The 18,682-nt window shown below is 54.6% G+C and overlaps 1 protein-coding gene across 2 annotated transcripts in view; it reads right to left on the bottom strand.

The window, feature by feature from the left end:
* The window catches only part of KANK4 (KN motif and ankyrin repeat domains 4), a 64,567-nt gene extending 50,319 nt beyond the window's left edge, over positions 1 to 14,248 (bottom strand). For both annotated transcript variants that reach the window (XM_070592797.1, XM_070592799.1), the window contains exon 1: positions 13,921 to 14,248. The gene's annotated coding sequence lies outside the window, so the exon portion shown is untranslated. The remainder of the gene's footprint in view (positions 1 to 13,920) is intronic.
* Positions 14,249 to 18,682: the final 4,434 nt, after the last annotated feature.

Here is an 18,682-nt window from a genome sequence, read left to right as displayed (position 1 = left end):
GCCAAGGGCTGACGAGATGGGAGCAGCAGGAGGGGGCTGCTGTGTGTGACTTCGGTAGGATTCAGAGAAATGAGCAGCAGCTCCCGGGAGGAAAGGCGAGCCACGGGGAGCATAAGCCCTAGAACTGAGATGCGAAGCCAGGAGCTCTGGCTCCAACGCACATGGCCAGTTTGAAGGAGAGTGAGTGTTTCTAGAGGTGGGAAGGGAGGACGCTGAGGCAGGGCTCCAGGGAGGGAGGGAGGGGAGGGCAAAGATGGAGAAAGGGCCGTGAAGTTAAGACCTGAGGCCACGCGACCTCCCCCTCTGCTGCGACCTCCGCCTCTGCTGAGGCAGGAACAGGCCGCGTGCTGAGAGGGAGCCCATGTGGAGCGATTTGGGAGCTCGAGGAGAGCAGACGAGGTTTGCAACCGTCAGTGAGGAGACTGGGATGAGAGATGATGGAGACAAACACGGGGAATGCCAAGCAGTGGCTGAGGTCAAAGGGCATGGATTTAAAAGACATCCCGCAGTCCCAAGGCGGGATCAGAGAAACGGACAGTAAAGTTAGTCTAGGACTGTGGGTTACAAAAGCAAAAGGTGTTAAGAGGGGAGACTGCAGGGTGCAGGGGAAGACACGTGGCGCGAGGGGAGGGGAATGTCAACGCCTTGTCATCCATCCCGGCAAGGCAAGTAGCACACTGTGCTGTCACTGAGCCCTGCTGACCGGCCACCCCACCCCAGACGCCCTGAGCACAAGGGCGTGAAAACACCCCGTCACTCACCCCAAAATAAGTCTGCTTGGTTAAACAGCCAAGCCCACGATGACGCTGGCCAAGACCATGGTGGCCATAGAGCACGTGAAATGTGGCCAGTCTGAAGTGAAACCTGCTGTCAGGGAAAATGCACACTGGATTTCGGAGACTTAGTATGAAAAAAAGAAAGTAAAATATCTCAATTTTTTTTTTTGGTATGATTACATGTTGAAATGATAAAATTTGGGGTATATTGGGTTAAATAAAAATGTCTTCCAAATTAATTTCACCTTGTCTTTTTATTTCATTTAATGTGCTACCAGAACATTTAAAACGTGACTCGCATTATATTTCTAGGCAAGAGCTGGTCCATGAGGCAACTGTGACATGAAACGTGGGCTGAATGATCGGGCTAGGCCAGGATGCCTGCTCAAGCCCCCGTGAGCGTACGCCCACAGCCCTCCCAGCGCTTCTCTGAGAGAACAGGAAACAGAACTGGGGAGTTCTGAATTGCTGGATGTAGGAACAGAGGGCTAGGGATGCGAGCTGAATTAGGATGCAGGGATGTTATGGTGGGCCACTTCCCTGGGGCACAAAAAGGGCCAAACCGCCAACGTGAGGCCAAATGCTGGAGAAACCACAAACCACTGGCGAGGACAAAGGCCAGCTTCCTTTGCCATCCCAGCTCTGCGCCAGGCCATCCTCAGCCTCCCAGCTCCCGTCCGCCCCTCCTATGACCTTGGGTGCCCTCCAACCCTGGCCACGCATCTGCTCCCACCAGTCTCGCAACACGAGACGCCCAACAGCCTCACGAATTCCAGAAAGGTTTTCCCGGCTGGCCTGGGCGAGGGGCCCTCAGGTAGCCCCGCTTTCAGGAGCCTCCTGCCCACAGTTAGAAAGAGGCACCGTGATACAGCACAACTAGCACAGCCCACAGGCCAGGAAACCCAGACCCGTCCAATGTTTGCTGTGTGAGTGTGAGTCGTATCACAACTTCTCTGCTTCACTTGTCAATAATAACACTGACCTAAATCTACTGACTTGTCGGGGTCCAGGGGGAGAGCGGCGTGAGAGGCTTTGTCAGGCATGTCACACAAATGACAGGGAAGCCGTCATCCTGAGCGGAAGGGGCGGGAGCGAGGGAAGGGGGAGCAGGAGGGGAGGCAGCGTGCACAGATGAGGGTGAAGCCCTGTACTGAGAGGGCCCCCCGGAGGGCAGGCCCAGGTCGTGGCCTCCTGTCAGACACGCCTCCTGTCCACACCTGGCCTCAGGAATCGTCCTGCAGCTGAGTAAACGCAAGAGAGTCCAAAGAAAACCTCAACAAAACCTAAACGCATCCGTCAGTGGACCGCTGGCAATCTCAGCGTTACTCAGCACCGAAACGAGGGTTCCAAATTCCACTGTGAAAAAAGGTCTAATTCACCCCAGATCCGCTCCTCCCACTCCTCTCCCAAGGGGTGAAGGGTGGAGAACGAGGAATCCCAAGAATGGAGGATGTGAGCAGGGCTGGCTGCCTCTGAAGGCAGATGGGCTGTGCTGAGCACATCTGCATTTGTTTAACCCTCATCCTAAGCTTGGAGGGGAGGAATGACTACCCCATTCTACAGCGGGGAACCGAGGCTGGAGGGGACAGCATTAACGACGAGCTCCCCCCACCCAGCAGTGTCTTCCACCGTGGGCTTAGAGGGGACGTATGGCCTGAGATGTGTTCAAGACAGAGCAGTAGGAGGGAGCCAGAGCAGACCTGTGTGCACAACCTCACTTTGATAAACATTTTCTATCTGGATACATATATGTGGATACATATCTAGATCTATGTAAGGATACAGTTACAGCTCCTAGAGGCATATACACTCCAAGCTGTCCCCAACGCCCTCGCCGCCAATTTTTGACAGTTTGGAGTTTTCTCCTTTTTATGTTTCTATATTAATTTAATTTTATTTATTTTTTTCTTTTTTGAGGAAAATTATCCCTGAGCTAACTGCTACCAATCCTCCTCTTTTTGCTGAGGAAGACTGGCCCTGAGCTAACGTCCGTGCCCATCTTCCTCTACTTGATATGTGGGACGCCTGCCACAGCATGGCTTGATGAGCGGTGCCATGTCCGCACCCGGGATCCAAACTGGTGAACCCCAGGCTATGGAAGCAGAACATGCAAACTTAACCGCTGCGCCACCAGGCGAGCCCCTCTATATTATTTTAAATGTTTGCTACTAACTAGTATGATTTTTAAAATATTTTTTTAATAAAAAATTTCCCAGTGGGGTTTCAAATTGTAAAGACCACCTGCTCACACATACAAACACACACACTCTAAAAATTATTCAAAAAATGGAAACAATTTCTCTTTTCCATTAGTTTCCTTATGAATTAAAAAAAAAAAACATACACACGTTTCACCTTGTCCTTCAAGGGGCCCATTTTTTAAGCTTAAAGGGCAATAAAGTGAGGTGTGAACCGTCTTACAATGCAGCAAGTATTTGTTGGGGACAGGTGTTCAGTGTTCTTCCCCATAGAGATGCCAGACGCCGAGGTGGAGGGGAGCGGGCAGAGGACTGGCCAGAGGCTGACATCCCTCTTTGCAGGTGTCCCCTCCCACCCCCCTTCACTTCCTAGAGTCCGCTTCCCACGCCGTCCTGCCCGGAGCCTCCCAGTTTCCCCTCCTCACTGCTTCTCCACAAGGACAATGTTCCGCGGGGAGCAGTAAAACTCCCTGCCTAATCTGATGAAGGGATGACAGTGTTAACGTTTAGAATTTTCTTTCTCCCCCCTAATGCATTAGCATTTTCTAGGAGCTTTCTGAACACACTGCAGTAACTCGAGAGTGACTGGAATGGTGGAGGTTCAGGCAAGCTACCTGGCCAGCGGGAGATGCAGCCTGCAGCTGGAGGCGGCAGTGGCCGCCTGAATGCCCAGCACTCACCTCCCGGCCAGCTGTTGCCACGTGGGGATGAAGTCAAGGCTCGTGTTGCCAGACCTGATTTCTTTCAAAAGAAGCCAGGAATGTGGATTTATGTAAAATCTGATTTTTAAATGTTGATTTAATTCTTCTCTCTCTTTTTTAACCTGTGCAGGTCAAACAAAACCTCCATGGGAACCAAATGCCGCCCAGATGCCCACCAGTGAGGCACTGAAGTGGTCTCAGCTCACCTTTCTAGCCTCGTCTCCACGCCCCTGCCCTCACAGAGGCAGCCTCCACACTGCACCCAGCCCCCCGAACCCGGCCCAGTGCCTGGGCGCCTCATGCCTTTGCTCACACCATACAAACCCGCAGATGGCCTTTCCTGTCTTCTCTACCAGAGTCTTCCCATCCACCAGCTCCTCCTGATCCTCAATACGAATCTCAACTAACACTGCCCACCCTCTGAGGTTCTCTTCAAAAGCTACTTCCCGCCATTGTATTTCCACTGATTCCAGCATTTCTCACATCTGGCTCTCATTGCCATGACTTCCACATGTTTAAATCTTTCTGGTAGATCATAAATTGGAAAAAAGGAAGCGAGGATTTTTTCTGTGCCAGCTGTGACTTTGGTAGTATTAGCCTCATTTTACAGCAGAGAAAACTAAAACCCAGTGGACAAGTGACCTGCTTGATCCTCCGGCTAACAGCACAGCCTTGCATGGCCCCAGACCTCCTTCACACGTGCCGGGTCCCTCCTCCTTCCTTCTCCATCTGGCAACTGTCACAGCTTTCCCCACCAGCACCTTCCCCTTCTCCAGACACCAGTGAGGGCTGGCCCCCTCTCCTAATTCCGCGCTCCCAGGGCACCCGGTAAGAACGTCTCAGAGCATCCCTCCAACTGTCTTGTAATGAGCTATCTGATTCTCCATCTCCTCTGTTGACTGCAAGCTCCTCGCCCTGCACAGTCGCTGGCCCAGAGTTAAGGGATCAGTCAGTATTTCCTGGATGGCAGGAAGGAAGAAGGGAAGGAACGATGGAAGGAGGGAAGAAAGAGGGAAGGAAGGAAGAAAGGACGGTGACAGCCCGCAGGCAATGAACAGACATGAGGTGTATGGAACCACATGGCTCCAAGCCCCACGTCTGGGCTGGAACTGATGCTGGCTCCTTTGTGCTCCAGGCCCAAAGCAGATCGTTGGGAAGCTTCCAGCTGCACCCCCTTCTCCCCGCCCTGTTGCCCGCCACTGAGTTGGGCAGGCAGGTGGCAGGGTGCTGCTTGGCTTGGGGCCCCAGGAACAGCATCCACCCCCACTCTTTGCTCCTGGTCTCTGGTCCTCGGGAAGGTGGTTACCTGCATCAGGCAGGCTTAACTTCAGTTATGATAGATGACGGTGGGGGAGCCCTCCCCAGAGGCTGGCAGGAGCTCGCAGGAGGCCAGAGCAGGAGAAGGGCTGACAAGGGCTCTCGCTGCCCAAGGCAGTCTGGGGGGAGGGGAGCACCCTCTTCCAGGGACCCCTGGAAGTGAGGCTCTCTGCTCTGCCGGTTGCCAGAAAACTCCTATGATGCTGCCCCCACGCAGCCACCCACCCCATTCACAGGCCAGGAGGCTGGGCCAGGCTGCTCCTGATCCTGGACCCTCTGCCCTGCCCAGGCCCCAGAGAACCATCCTGGTCTCAGGAGAAACCACAGAGAATCCAGCCGGGTGCACGTTCTCAAAATCCCAAGTGCCCCCTCAAAGGAGCAATTTACAACCCCCGCCGACACCCCGTGAGATGAAAAGCGTGGGGGGACGTCTGGCCTCCTCCACCCCACTCTCCAAGACACACCAGGGGCGGGAGGTGGGGGGGCCCCTAGGAGACCGCTCCTCCAGGGACTTCAGAACCTCAGAGAGCTTGCCGAGAGGGCGGCAGGTCTGGGCAAAGGCCTCGGAGGGGCAGGGTCCCCCTCATTTCCCTTTCTCCTCCCTCCCTGCTCCCCATCTCCTCCCTGGGGACCCACCCAGAACCTCCCCCCGCCCCAGGGGCTGCCAGTCCTCACCCCAGAATAACTCAGCACCACGGGCTCTCAGCGGGAGCCCTGGGCTGGCATCCGCGGGCACTTCAGCTGGGCCTACGCCCAACAAACCAGCAAGGGAGGAGCTTTCCCCTGTTTCAAAGGCAAGAAAATGAAGTTCGAAAGCATTTTATAACTAGAAAGGGAAAAAATCTTAAAACGAAAGGAGACCACTTTACCTAAATAAACGAAATACTTAAAAACACTGTTAGGAACCAAGACTTCAGCTGGAGAACTAACCAAATAATCCTACCACCTTAGAAAGAAAAAGCAAGCTAATTTTATTGACTGCTCATTATGTGCACTTTCCATTTCATCCCCTGGGTAACCCCCACATACCCTCCTACTATCCCCATTCTACAGACAAGAAACTAAGGGACAGAGAGGTGACACAACTTAACCAAAGCCGGGCCACTGCCCTCTCCACAGGGCCATGGTGCTGGTGGGTTAACAGCTTCCCCACGGGGTAACATATTTGCCTTTTAACAATAGCTCTCTGGAGAGGACAAAGTAATCCAAAGGAATGACTCCAATGCGGGGAATTTCAGGCCTCAGCTCTGCCAGTGGGCAGGGTCCTCAGGACAAGAGGCTCTGGCACCACCGGGCATCCCCGAAGGCGGCCGCCCACGGCCTGGCTAACACGGGGCTCCATTCAGCAGCTGGCAAAGCAGAGGGCTTGGGGGTAGAACGAGGGAGAAGAAGATCAGATCAGGGAAGGCCAGCCCTGAGGCAGGCACAAGAGTGGAGCAAGTAAGTGACCACAGAAGAAGTGACCTCAGGTGCCCCACACACGTCCCCTCGCCCCAAACACCAGCCTGCTTAACGGTGGGGAAGAGACACCTTCAGCGTTAGTGTCAGGGCCACGTGGCGTGCTGGCGCAAGAGGCCGGGTTTTCGCTCCAGCTCAGTCACTCACTACCCGTGCACCTGCCCTCACTGGTCCTCAGCGTCCTCATCTGTAACAGAGGGGTGCTCTAGGTAACCAGAGAGGTTTCCTAGCAACAAGCTCTAGGTGATGGGACCCAGAACAGGTGCTAAGAATGGACAACAGGCAAAAGGGATGGAAGGACCTGGTTCATTTGCTTTTACCAAGATTCTGCTGGACAGAGCTCCATGCCAGATGCAGCAGGAGGCACAGGGAGGGGAGAGGGAGCTCACATCCAAAGGGGACGCCCCACGAGTAAGGCTTGTGAGCTCCACTGAGGCCAGACCCGGCAGCTCCAGGGAGTGACCCCTGCTGCCCATGGGCAGGTATGAGGGGCTCAGAGAAGCCCCCCAAGAGGAGCCCATGGGTGAAGAAGACAGGACGAGGAGCCAGTGTGAGCAGAGAGCAGAGGCACTGAGGTGGAAAGGGTGGGAAGGCTGTGGATGCCCAGTAAGCACTCCCTGACCGAGACAGAGTGGCCACCACAGTTTTCCCGGACTCTGTGGTCATCTGTCCTGGTGTTTAAGAGCCCAGGGTGCCAGAACCAGCAGACCTGGGCTGAGCTCCTGGCTCCACCACTTAATACTCTGTGACCCAGAGCGAGCATTCCACCTCTTAGAGCCTCACTTTACCCGCCTACACAATGGGAATAGTAACACTCAGGCCTCATCACGTCGCTGGTAGAGATTAAATGATGGCTCTATTGAAAGGGCCGGGCAGAGCTGGAACAGGCTACATGTTCAGTAAAAGGCAGCAAAAACCAACTGCTACTCTGATGTTGCTCCAGTAGGCTCTCCTCTCTCCAGCCTCCTCCTCGCAGTCAGCATCTGGCTGGTCCCCCCACATCCTCCCTGACTCCCCCCTCTCCCGCCTCCCTCTGCCTCCTCCACATTCCCGCGTTTCAGAACACACTTCAAGGTACTCCTCCTCCTTCCTAGGATCCTAGCTCGCATCTGATCAGCCGAGTCTCCCACCAGCCTACACAAGCTCCTTAACCACTCAGGCACACACACACGTCCCCCATGCGGTTGTTTCAATGGACTGGTTTGCATGGACTGAGCCTGCTGGTCTGTGGGCTGATAGGAATTACCTACCCAGTCGCCCATGTGTGCCTGTAATTTGTAAATTAACCTCTGGAAATACATCAAACTTTCTACCCAAACCACAAATTATGTGCTCTTGCAAATTTGCCAAACTATTAAATGGAATTTACTGCTGCTTGAGGATGTCCTGCACTAATTAGGCGGAGATGGACGGTATATGAAAGATCAGGGGACGGAAGTTGGGAATCAGAACCAAAGCTCAGGGACTTCCTGTCGGCGGGTCTTAACCCTTTTGTACCATGGACCCCTTCAGCAGACTGACGAAGCCTATGGACCCTTTCTCAGAACGTTTAAAATATATAAGGTAAAATGCACAGCTTGACTATGAAGAAAACATTGCAGTGAAAAATAATTACTAAAATTTTTAAAATGCATGTGCAATATAGTAATGAGTGTCCTCTATTAACGCGTGAAACAATGAGCTCTTGCAGCCCTGTAACAATTGCGGCAATCCCAGAGCTGCGAGGGCACGAGTCACAGCTAAGGTATCAGAGCAGCTGAACTGCGACATGCAAGTGTCTGTGACCTCTACTGGTGGCGATGTCACAGGAACTGCGAATCCACCGGTTCGTGCCTCCATTCATAATCGAAGAAAATGCTTAACAAAGATGCTGTCTTCCCCCCTAAGTTCACAGACTCCTCTGAAGTCGGCACACGGGCCCCTCAGGGCTGTTACCCCAAGTGAAGGGTCCCTATGAGGTCCGTGCACTCAGCACGTGTGCGCACCGGGCGGATTCCTGAGTTCAGCTGGCCTCCATCTCCCTCTGGAGGAATCTCCACCCACAGCCCTTCCTGCCCTAACAGGTCAAGCTCTGTACCTATGACCCCTCTGCCCTCCCCTCCCATCTGACCGGCCAGGGAGGACGCCCACCTCAGCAGCCACCCAGGCCCAGGCTGACCAGGGACCAGCAGGGACACGGCCTGGAGAGAAACCTCAGCTTCCAGGGACCCGAGCTCAGACAGCAGGATCCTCTGGAACTTGAACTAAGTGACGTAGGAGAGGTTTGTGTGACAGCAGGATGAGGCGTGGGGCGGGCAGTGCTGAGCTGAGCCGCGGGCGCTCACAGTGAAGACAGTGACCGACTGCACCAGCGGGACAGCCTCAGCTTCAGAACCCTCTGCACCACCTCCAGTCTGCCTGGCCCGCTTCCGGCCCGTGTGTAGACACCATCGCTGCGTCTGTGGCTCCTCCCTCTTCATTAAAACCAGCTTCAGCGCATCTGCTTTCCGTAGCAGAGGAGCCTAAGTTGGTACAGACGAGGAAGCTGACGTTGAGGACACTTGAGCCATCTGCTCGCGCTCAAGGGGCTGGTACAGGGCAAAGCCGTCGCCCGCTCTGACCCGCTTCCTTCTTCTGAGGAGCAGAGGGCTTTATTTATTTATTTATTTAAAATCACACAAATGATACATGAAAACGATCTCTTAAAGAACTCAAGTGTTGCTGACAAAACGCCCCCTCCCACACAGTCAGTACTGTACCTCCTAGATGTAGACCTTGACCACACCGGGTTGCATTCAGCCACCACCCAACTCGACATTCCTGTCCCTTAGACCCTTCCCCAAGCCCAGGACGGCCACACTTTCCCAGGCGGAGGGCGGGGGTGGGAAGCCCCTCAATGAGCTCCGCCAGCACCTGGAAGCACTCAGCCCTGGTGACCTGCTGGGAAAATCAAAACCAACTTCACTGAAAGTGTCTGGGCTTCTGGGCAGAAACCAGCTGTGCCGGGAACCGGCACCCGTCCTGCTCTTTCATCTTTGCACGGAGCGAATTCTCCCCACTGCCATATGCCTCTGCCCTCCATCACCTGATGCCAGAGCAACAAACTGGAAAGACCCGGCAAAGGGGGCTGCTGACACAGGATCCTTCCATGCAGCGACAGCACAGCCACATTCCAATAATATACATCCGACCTCTACGTTTTATTTACTTTTGGGGAAAAAAATGGGGAGGGGGATGGGCCTTGGGATTTATGTTTTCTCCCAAGATGCCTGTGTCCCCAGAAAGCTCTGTGAAGGGCAGGGCCCAGGACCTAAGGCCCCAGCCAGACAGGGAGGCGTTCCTTCTAAAAACAGACTCTCTCGCTTGGAGAAGGACGGCTCAGCCAGCTCCTCCAGACACCAGCGATGTATAGCTGCTTGCGTATCACGCTAACCATATCCTTGAGATTTGGGGGCAGCGTTTGTTTATCCTGGAAACTGCGACAGGCCTATTTTTAGCGGGACGGCCCCCCTTCCTTCCTTCAATCCTACTTTGAAATATTATCCATGTAGACTGGAAACTCTTCCCAGAAAGGCCTCTTAGTCTAAACTCAGGGTCTGGGAGGTTAGCATTCTGAGGCATGGGGAGGGTGGGGTCCGGTTCTAAACCACACAGCTGGTGAGCAGCAGATCCAGGCTCCAATCCCGGGATGCCACGGCCTCCCAGCCCGCACCTCTCCCCCGACGCCTGACTACAGAACGGCGCGAGGCTGGCCGTCTGCTCCAGAGACAGAGCTCCCTCAACCCCAGTTTCATCACGTGTTAGTTTCACAACCCTAGGGAAGTCACTTAGCCTCCCTGAGCCTCATCGACACATCTGGGATTACGACTGTAACATCTCGAGGATTAAACATGCCAGGGCTTGACCCACATGGACTGTCATTATGCAGCACTGCTCTGGTTCCACATACAGAGTGCAGCGGATCTGCCATCAGAAATGAGATAACCAGATCAGTATAACTGCCCAGAGAGAGGCAAGAAACCAAGAAAAGATGGTTATCAGACCCAACTGACAGTTAAGAAAATTCAGAGAGGACATAACTTGCACGCGATCAGAGTTTGAAAAGGGAACGCGTCCTCGGCATTAGCACACCTTCCAAGGTACGGCTGAATTAGGAGGAGACGGACGTCTTCCCTCCCCCGCAGAGCAGAACCAGACATCACCACTCCCCCCCGGACCCCTCCTTATAAACTGGAACCAGCACACCGCCTGGTACAGAGCAGAGACTCAACGCAGTTTGATGAATGAATGAACTGCTGTGTGAAAGGAGATGCTGATCTGCAGACAGGAAGGCCCAGCAGCCGGAAGTAGGTGTCTTGTTGCAGAAAGGGGGAAGCAGGCAGGCACAGGTCCGGAGTCAGCAGGCAAGACCCCCTTCTCTTCCTTCATTCCCACAGCCTGCTCTGTGGCGAAGACGCCTTTGACAAGGCCAAGAGCTGGGCCCTGGTCTCAACAGTCGGGTCCAGAGTGTTTCCAAGTCCGGCCCACGTGGCTCAGTCCAGGGCCCAGAATATAAGTGCAAAGTGCACGTGACGCTCCTCCAGCTGAAACAGATGTCACAACACTGCAGGCCAGGGAGATGGCCCATCCGTCTTCCTAACTGTCAGCTCTGCCCATAATAGATTTTTCTCCCTGTCACACCTCAGGCTGCTACTGAACTGAAGCAAAACCAAGATATCCATCTTCCCGCCCTGAGCAGTGGCCTTCACAGGTGCTAGGGACAAAAGGAGGCTACTTGGTTAAAAGAAGCAGAGGGAGCTGGAAGGAGCCCTGGACGGAGAGTCGGGAGCTCGGGGGCGATTGGGCGGAGGGTCCACGCTCGCAACCAGCTGTCGGTGCCTAGGCAGCCGCTGTACCTCACTGGGCCTCTGTTCCCTGTAAAATTAAAGCTCAAAGTTCTGGAAATGGGGTCAACGTCGAAGGCAGGGCTGTGAATCATGAGATATCGTGTGCAAGATATTTTAGGTCACATGCATTTGGAGGAGAGCATCCATAATTTTCATCAGAATCTTAAAGATATGTGTAACCCAAGAAAAAAGCTAAGAAATACCAGACTAGACGGTTTTCACGCAACAAGCACTGATGGGCCACCCTCTGCGTGTCCCTCTCTGTGCTGGGTACTCGAGACACCACAGGACAGGAGCGCCCTGCTCAAGACGAGAGTGGCTGATGCTCACGGGGGCAGAGGCATGTCCCAACTTGGGAAACACAGAGAAGGCAGCATGTGACTCTGGTCAGGAAAGGTCTTGGGGAGGACCTCACGTTAACGCTGGAGCTGGAAGCTGGGTGCGCGTCCCCTGGGTGAACAAGGACAAAGGGCACTTCAGACGAAGGGCAGCAGTGTTCCAGGAACTGCCCGAGGGCCACCGTGAGTAGAGCATGAGGGTGCTCGCCGAGGGGGCAGGCTGGGGGAGACAGCAGGGTGCTGGAAACCAGAACCAGGCTGCAGAGGTGGGCCAGGCCAGATAAGGAAATGCCATGGGAGCCCCCTAAGGAATTTTACACCGTGGCCAAGCAGTTCCTTCTAGTTTTAAAGTCTAGGATGAGCCGCCACTCCCAGCACAGGTTTCCTGAATGCTGGGCAGAGGCCTTGGTCAGCTGAGAGCTCAGTGGGCAACACGCAACAACTGGAGGAAAGAACCACTGCCTTGATACCCTGAGCAGGCGTGGGCCATCCGACCCAGGTACAGGCAGTCACTGCACGCGGAGGGTGAGTCCCGCACCTGCCTGACAGTCTCTCCCTCTCTCCCCCTGCACTGTGACCCAGTGAGGGCAACTCCAACTACCCATCATCACGGCTGAGAGAGGAAGGCACTGACTGGCCCAAGCGATGGGATGCAGAAGTAAGGGCACGCCCAGCTGGGCCCCTGCTGGTCACTTGGTCAACAGTCTTTCAGTTCCTCTAATGGACTCTACTGCCTGCCTCAGGGCCCTCTCACATGCTGTTCCTTCTGCCCAGAAGGCTCTTTCCACCCTCTTCAACTACTAGCCCTCTGATGGAGCGACTGCCGTACCTATCACAGGTTCTCAGCGCACCTTATCCTCTCCTTTCCAAGAATCCAGCACTGCTCGGAATCCTACATTTATTCGAGTGATTTGTCGGTCGTGGCCACTGGTCTGCGAACTCCGTGAGGCCAGACAGTGCCAGTTTTGTTCCTTTCTGTATCTCACAACCTAGCAGGATGCCTGGCACGGAGACAGTGTTTATTGATTGAATGAGAGCCTGGTCTGGACCCTGAGCCATTCCCCCAAACTCACTGCCGCTAACAGTCCCCATACTTCACACCATGGTCCAGGGTGGAGTTTGGACAGGGCAGGAGGGCTGGACTTGGGAAGGCAGTATGGGAGTGGACTCTGCTTCCACTCGACGTGTGGCGCCCTGCTCCCCTGCCTCACGTCCTGAGAGGCTCTGAGGAATCGCCCTCCATTCACCCAGGGGATTGGGTTTAATTCAAGAGGCTTTCTCCACAGGCCACAACCTGGTCACTGGCTGCATCTCACCCTCCCCTGACCCGACTTGGCCAGTAAGACTTTACCCAGGCTTCAGGGGGTCATCCTCATGAAAGGGTGGACTCTTCTCTGTCTCCTGGAAAACGACACCTCCTGGCCCTCCAGGCCTGCACCCCAGGGCACTTGGGACCTAAAACCGCAGGTTCCCGCAGGCCTGGTGGATGCCCAGGGCAAGCACACATTCAAACCTGGTGTCGGGGCCCCGGGCTCGACTTTCCAACTGCCACGCTAAGTAAGTGGCCACTCTGCAGGGACAAAGTATTTGGGGTCAAAGGTTTGACCTTAAGGGAGAGATGAGAGGGAGGGAATCGCACCCAGCGGCGCGGAGGCTCGGCAAAGGCGCCCTGGGCGGCCGGCGCACCCGCCCCGAGGCCACCCCACTGCCTCCAGCCAAGGTTGCGGCCCGACGGGAGCGCCGGAAAGTTCAGCCAGGGGCCGAGAGGCACCGGGGGGAAACCGGAGGAAACCGGGGACCGGCTTTTGCGAAAGGAGGGAGACGAAGAGCTCGAGTCCAGGCAGTCCTGGGAGCCGGCGGCAGGGCGCCCAGGCCCGCAAGCCGCATGCGGGACCGCAGCGCCCGGCTCGGCAGCGCTGGGCGGGGGCTGCACCACCGGAGCCGCAGGGGCCACGCGGGCTCCCCTCCCCTCCCCATCGTCCTCCCCTCCCCTCCGGCTCCCCTCCCAGCACCGGGGCGCCGGCCGCGGCGGAAGGGGAGCGGCGCCCACCTTTGGGCAGCCCGCGCAGGCCGGCAGCCCCCTCCCCGCGCTCGCGGCCCCCGGGCGGGGCGCCAGGGCGGCCGCAGCCGCTGCCTTGTTGGAGCCGGGACGCGGCCCGGGAAGGGGCGAGGCGGGCGGCGGAGGTGCAGAAGAGTGGCCGCGCGCCGGGGCCAAGAGCGGGTGGCGCAGGCCGGGTGCCGCGCGGCGAGGGTCGCAGGCGCCTTACCTCGGCGAGCCAGGGGGGTGGCGGGGCGGGCGCGCAGCGGCTTCGGGGCGCACGCAGCCTCCGGGGGCACGAGCCGCGTCCCGGGCGCGCACACTCGGCGTCTGGGGCGCGCACACCCTCGGGCGCCCTCTCGCCGGCCGCTCGGCCTTGGCCCGGGGCGCACAGCCTTGGAGGCGGGACGGGGGCGCACCCTCGGGGCGCACAGCCTTGGGGCGCACACCCGGAGCTTCGCGCGGCGCCGCCGCTGCCCACACCCCGAGTCCCCGCCTTCGCTCGCGGGAAAGAGTCCTGACGCGGCGCGGCTCGCCGTGTAGGAAGGGGCAGCCTTGCGAAACCGAGGGGAGGGTCTTAGCCCTGATAAACTCAAAGAGCCCTGGGATACAGTTTGACAGAAACGCTTGAAAAGAGACCCGAAAACTCCTAACCTGTGTATAGCGCTTTTCAGATTTCCAGAGCGCTTCCACATGCGTTTATCGTGCTGGAGAGTTAGTTAGGAGGGGCGTTTCTAGCCTCCTCTCATGGTGGGGGCATTTCTATCCACCACACACGGTAATGAGCCGCCCGCGTCCGACTGGAACCCAGTCCCTCGGACGGAATCCGAGCGCAGCAGGCGGTACGCAATCAGCAGATGTGGGCGAGTGAGGGTGGGCGTGGATGTGGCCGAACTTTTCTCTTTCCTAAGTCATTTCTTTTCCCGTTTGCTTTCTTCCTTCACGGTGATTGCTTTGGCCACACTCAAGAATCCTGTCTTTCCCTTCACACCCCCACTTCCCACAACGCTCTTTATCAGTTGGAATGTTTGCATTTCAATCACTAACCTTAAACGACCAGCTTACCAAGTGCCTTACACACGTTGTGCACCATAAAACCCAGAAAAAAGAGCTGCTACTACCCATCGTCCAGATGAGGACAAAGAGGCGTGGGAGGGGTAGGATGTGCGAGCCTGTAGGACTCGAACCCCAGCTCGACCCACCAGCACAGCTTTGAGAGGGCGCATTCGCTTCGGGTAAAACCTAACCAAAGAGGCTTCATTTGTGACCTTGAGACCCTGAAGGTGGAGATAACTTGGGGCAAGGGACACTTCTCAGATTTTCATTTTGATGGAAACGTGGTTATTATAACGATTTCACTCCCACTTGGGCTCTACTAAAAGCAAATCAGTAGCCCTAAAGGAATAATAAATGGTGGCCGAGGCTTGGCCTCAGTGTTGGGAAGCAATAGGGAGTGGTGCGGACTGTGGTGAGCTGGAGGGCAGCTTCGGGCTCCTGTCCTAGTGGGGGAGCTAATGCTATGCAGTTCTAGTCCGTTTTTGTCATTTCAGGGCAAGGAATTAATGTGGCCCGACCTTCCCATTTTTAAAGAGAAGCTGTAAATCCAGATATTTAAGTGAAGTCTCTCAATTTGTTAATAACTTGTTTTAAAAATGCTAAACACTTCATATATGTCAAGATTGTTCAAACCAAATGAAATGAGTTTATGGACCAGATCCAGCCCATGGAGCAGGGGTTTGTGTCCTGAGTTTGGGGTACCTCCCAATGCCCCTGTAGGAAACGCTGGTTCAGGAGGGTTCTGTGACTAGCTCAAGGTTGCACCAGCCAGCTGGTAGAGCTGGAACTGGAACCCAGGCATTCCGACTCCTGGTCCTGGCGCCTTTTCCTTCTGCATCCTCCAGCCTCATTAACAACCTGTGTCTGGGCATTGAGAGCCAAGTTAGACATGGGGCTGGCACTGGGGTGTGGAGACATAGCACCTTTCCCCGGAAGATGGAGCAGGCGTGCCAGACTGCTGTCCTCGAAAGCTCAGCCTGATGACTCAGAGGAGCAGCTGTGTCTGGAGGGTACAGCTGAGTCAGAGGAAGCCAGCTCTGCACTGGGGCAGCCGGAGCTCCTGAACCCCAGATTAGGATATTGAGAAACAGGATGAAAAACGGACCAAGCAAATACACCCACTCCCAACCCCCCACAAAACCAGAAGCTACAGACACAGAGACGCCGGCCAGCGCGTCGTGCACTTCTTCTGTCATAACAGGAGTCAGACTAGAGGGTGGACTCCTATGCGGTCCCGGGAAGAGAGAACTCCTTGCAGCAGCAGGTCCAGAATCTCAAGGGTGGGCATCTCCACTGCAAGACCCAGCCTGGGCCCTTCCAGCAGAGTGAGTCTGAAAAGCCGATTTAGAATGATGGGCACAGCACTGCTGGGCTAGAAGCTCTGTGATGGAAGGACTGAGAAGCAGGCAGAGGAGAGAGGGCCTCTTTGTCCCCACCCTCCGATGGAGGTTGGGGTGGGTATGGGAGGACCACCTACTGCGTAAGTGCGAGGCACCAACTGAGGCGAGCATCTTACATATATGATCTCCTCGGGACTCCTGGTACCACGTGTGAAGTGGCTGTTACTCTCCTGTCAAGGATGCTTACCCGAGGACACACAACTAGGAAATTGGGGAGGTGGGACTCGGGCTTGGGTCTTGGTGACTCCAAAGACAGCACCCTTCTAACTGAGGGCCTGGAAGGTGCACCCAGCACGGGGATGTGTCCCAAGACAGCCCTGCCCAGCTGAAAGCAGCATGGTCAGCTGACTCTTCCACAGGGAGGTCAGCTCCTGCAGGGTCTGCATCCGTCAGTGGTGTGTTGGTAGTGTTTAGCAACTGGCTCTCCGGGGGAAATGTGTGCACAGATACGATCAATGCTCATGATTCTCAGTAGTCCCATAAAGTGGCAGCAAACACTGAAATTGCTAGTATTGAGCCATTCTCCATGGGGAGACACCGGTTAGGTCCCTACAAGCCTCTGGGCTCATTTTTATCAACTGATCAATACATAACCTTGTTTTATGTTTTTGTTTAAAGACTACATACACACATATATATATACACTCACACACATTACATGTTCAATATATATTGTTGATTCATCAACATGGAACTGATGGCCGACAGTGCTGTGGCTCACGCCTGAACGAAGCTCATCTAACACCCAAATTCTCGGCAGAAGGCGCATCCGAGCCCTCTCGTGCTTGGGGACACCCTGCAGCACTGTGCACTTCAGCGCTGAGCTTTGGGGCTATTTTAAACAGCGAAATCACCTGCAAAAAGCACAAAAACACAAAAAAACTTCCACTAAATAGACCACAAGAAGGACACTTGTTTACAGCATAAGAGCTGAAACAAGAAGGCAGAGGGTCGCCTTGCTCAGCCCAGCTGGGAATGTGCATACCAGGTGACTCAAAATGGTCATCACTCAGCACAGGTCGGCGAATGACTGTGACCGTGCCGCGAGTATTGATTTGGGTTACAAATCAGAGTGAGCAAGTACGTGAATTCGCAAGTGCGGAATCCACAGCGTGAGGCTGTTCACATATGCATCCATGTGTGCTTCCCAGGCCTTCGTATCGGTAACCTATTCTTGCAGGTGTATCTCCCGTTATCCTGCAGCCAGACTGGACAGTTCGCCACTCTGCAAACACGTCCCATACGCATCTGGCTTTGTAACTACGCCTGGACTCTGCCTCCTCCACACCCCCCCACACCCATCCTCGCGTGTCTGAATCATTCTGCTGGGCAACCGTGCCTCCATGAAGGCCTTCCTGATGCCCCAGATGGTGGGATCTCTCCATCTCTGGGACCACCGTGGCATTTTGAAGCCTACGTCAGACACGGCTCATATTCTACCTTGATTACAAGGCAGCCTTAGTGAGCTTCAAAAACCACAGATCCGATTGTGAGCTCCCCTGCTTCAAACCCCTCAAAGCCATCCCCTTGCTCTTGGGATAAGCCTGGATTCCTGCGAGAAGGTTACAAGTCTAGCCCTTTCCCCCCTCGCGACTCTCACCTGCGTCCCCCTCGCCCTCTCTGCTTTGGCCCTGTGAGACTTCTCTGAGTTCCCCTGACACACTGGGTTCTCACCTGCCTAGAGCGTCTTCCTCTGCCTGGAATTGCCCCCTGCTACTTCTTTGTCTGGATAGTTAATACTCATCCCATGAGTCTCAGCTTAGATATCACTTCTGCGAGGACCCTGACCCCGGGACAAGTTGAGAGTTCCTGGTCTCGACTGCCGTAGCATCTCTTCTTTTCTTTCATGATACTCAGCACAATTCAAATGACGTGTTATTGCTCGTTTCTCCCACAAGATTGTAATTACGTGAAGAGAGTCCTATCTTGTTTGCGTATTTCAGCACCTCGATCGGAATCAGGCACATACAAATGCAAATCCTGGCTCTCAGTGAATGTTTTATGAATGAATAAATAACTAAACCTCCATTGTCTTGAGACCTATTGGAGAGCGATAGGGTAGCAGATAAATGAAATAATTATGGAGGTTTCAAGTTTTCTTTTACTTACTTGTGATGTTAAATTACTACTCTGTTGGTGTTTTATACTGCACACAATTCTAAACTCAAGAAGTCATCATTGTTATTAAGTTCAAAAGGAATGTGCCCCCAAACATTATGTCATACACAAAATCATTTAGATAAAAATGTGAAAGATAATCAATAAGCTTCTAGAACATAACGCAGGAGACTACTCATGTCCTAGAAGGGACAAATATTTCCTAAACAAGATACCAAAAGCATTAACCTTAGAAAAACATTGATAAATTTGGAATACATTAAAATTAAGAACTTCTGTTCACCAAAACTTACTAACATAAACAACAGCCATTTTATTCCCACTTATCTTCCGGGGGGTGACTGGGCTGCTGGGCCCACCCGCTGCTCCACCGATGCTGGTCAGGGTTGAGTCCTCTAAAGCTCTGGGCTGCAACGT

The sequence above is a fragment of the Equus przewalskii genome, chromosome 24 (assembly GCF_037783145.1).
Source record: "Equus przewalskii isolate Varuska chromosome 24, EquPr2, whole genome shotgun sequence".
Classification (NCBI taxonomy): domain Eukaryota; kingdom Metazoa; phylum Chordata; class Mammalia; order Perissodactyla; family Equidae; genus Equus; species Equus przewalskii.
The sequence above is the reverse complement of the archived record's forward strand: the minus strand, read 5'-3'. Positions and strand labels throughout refer to the sequence as shown.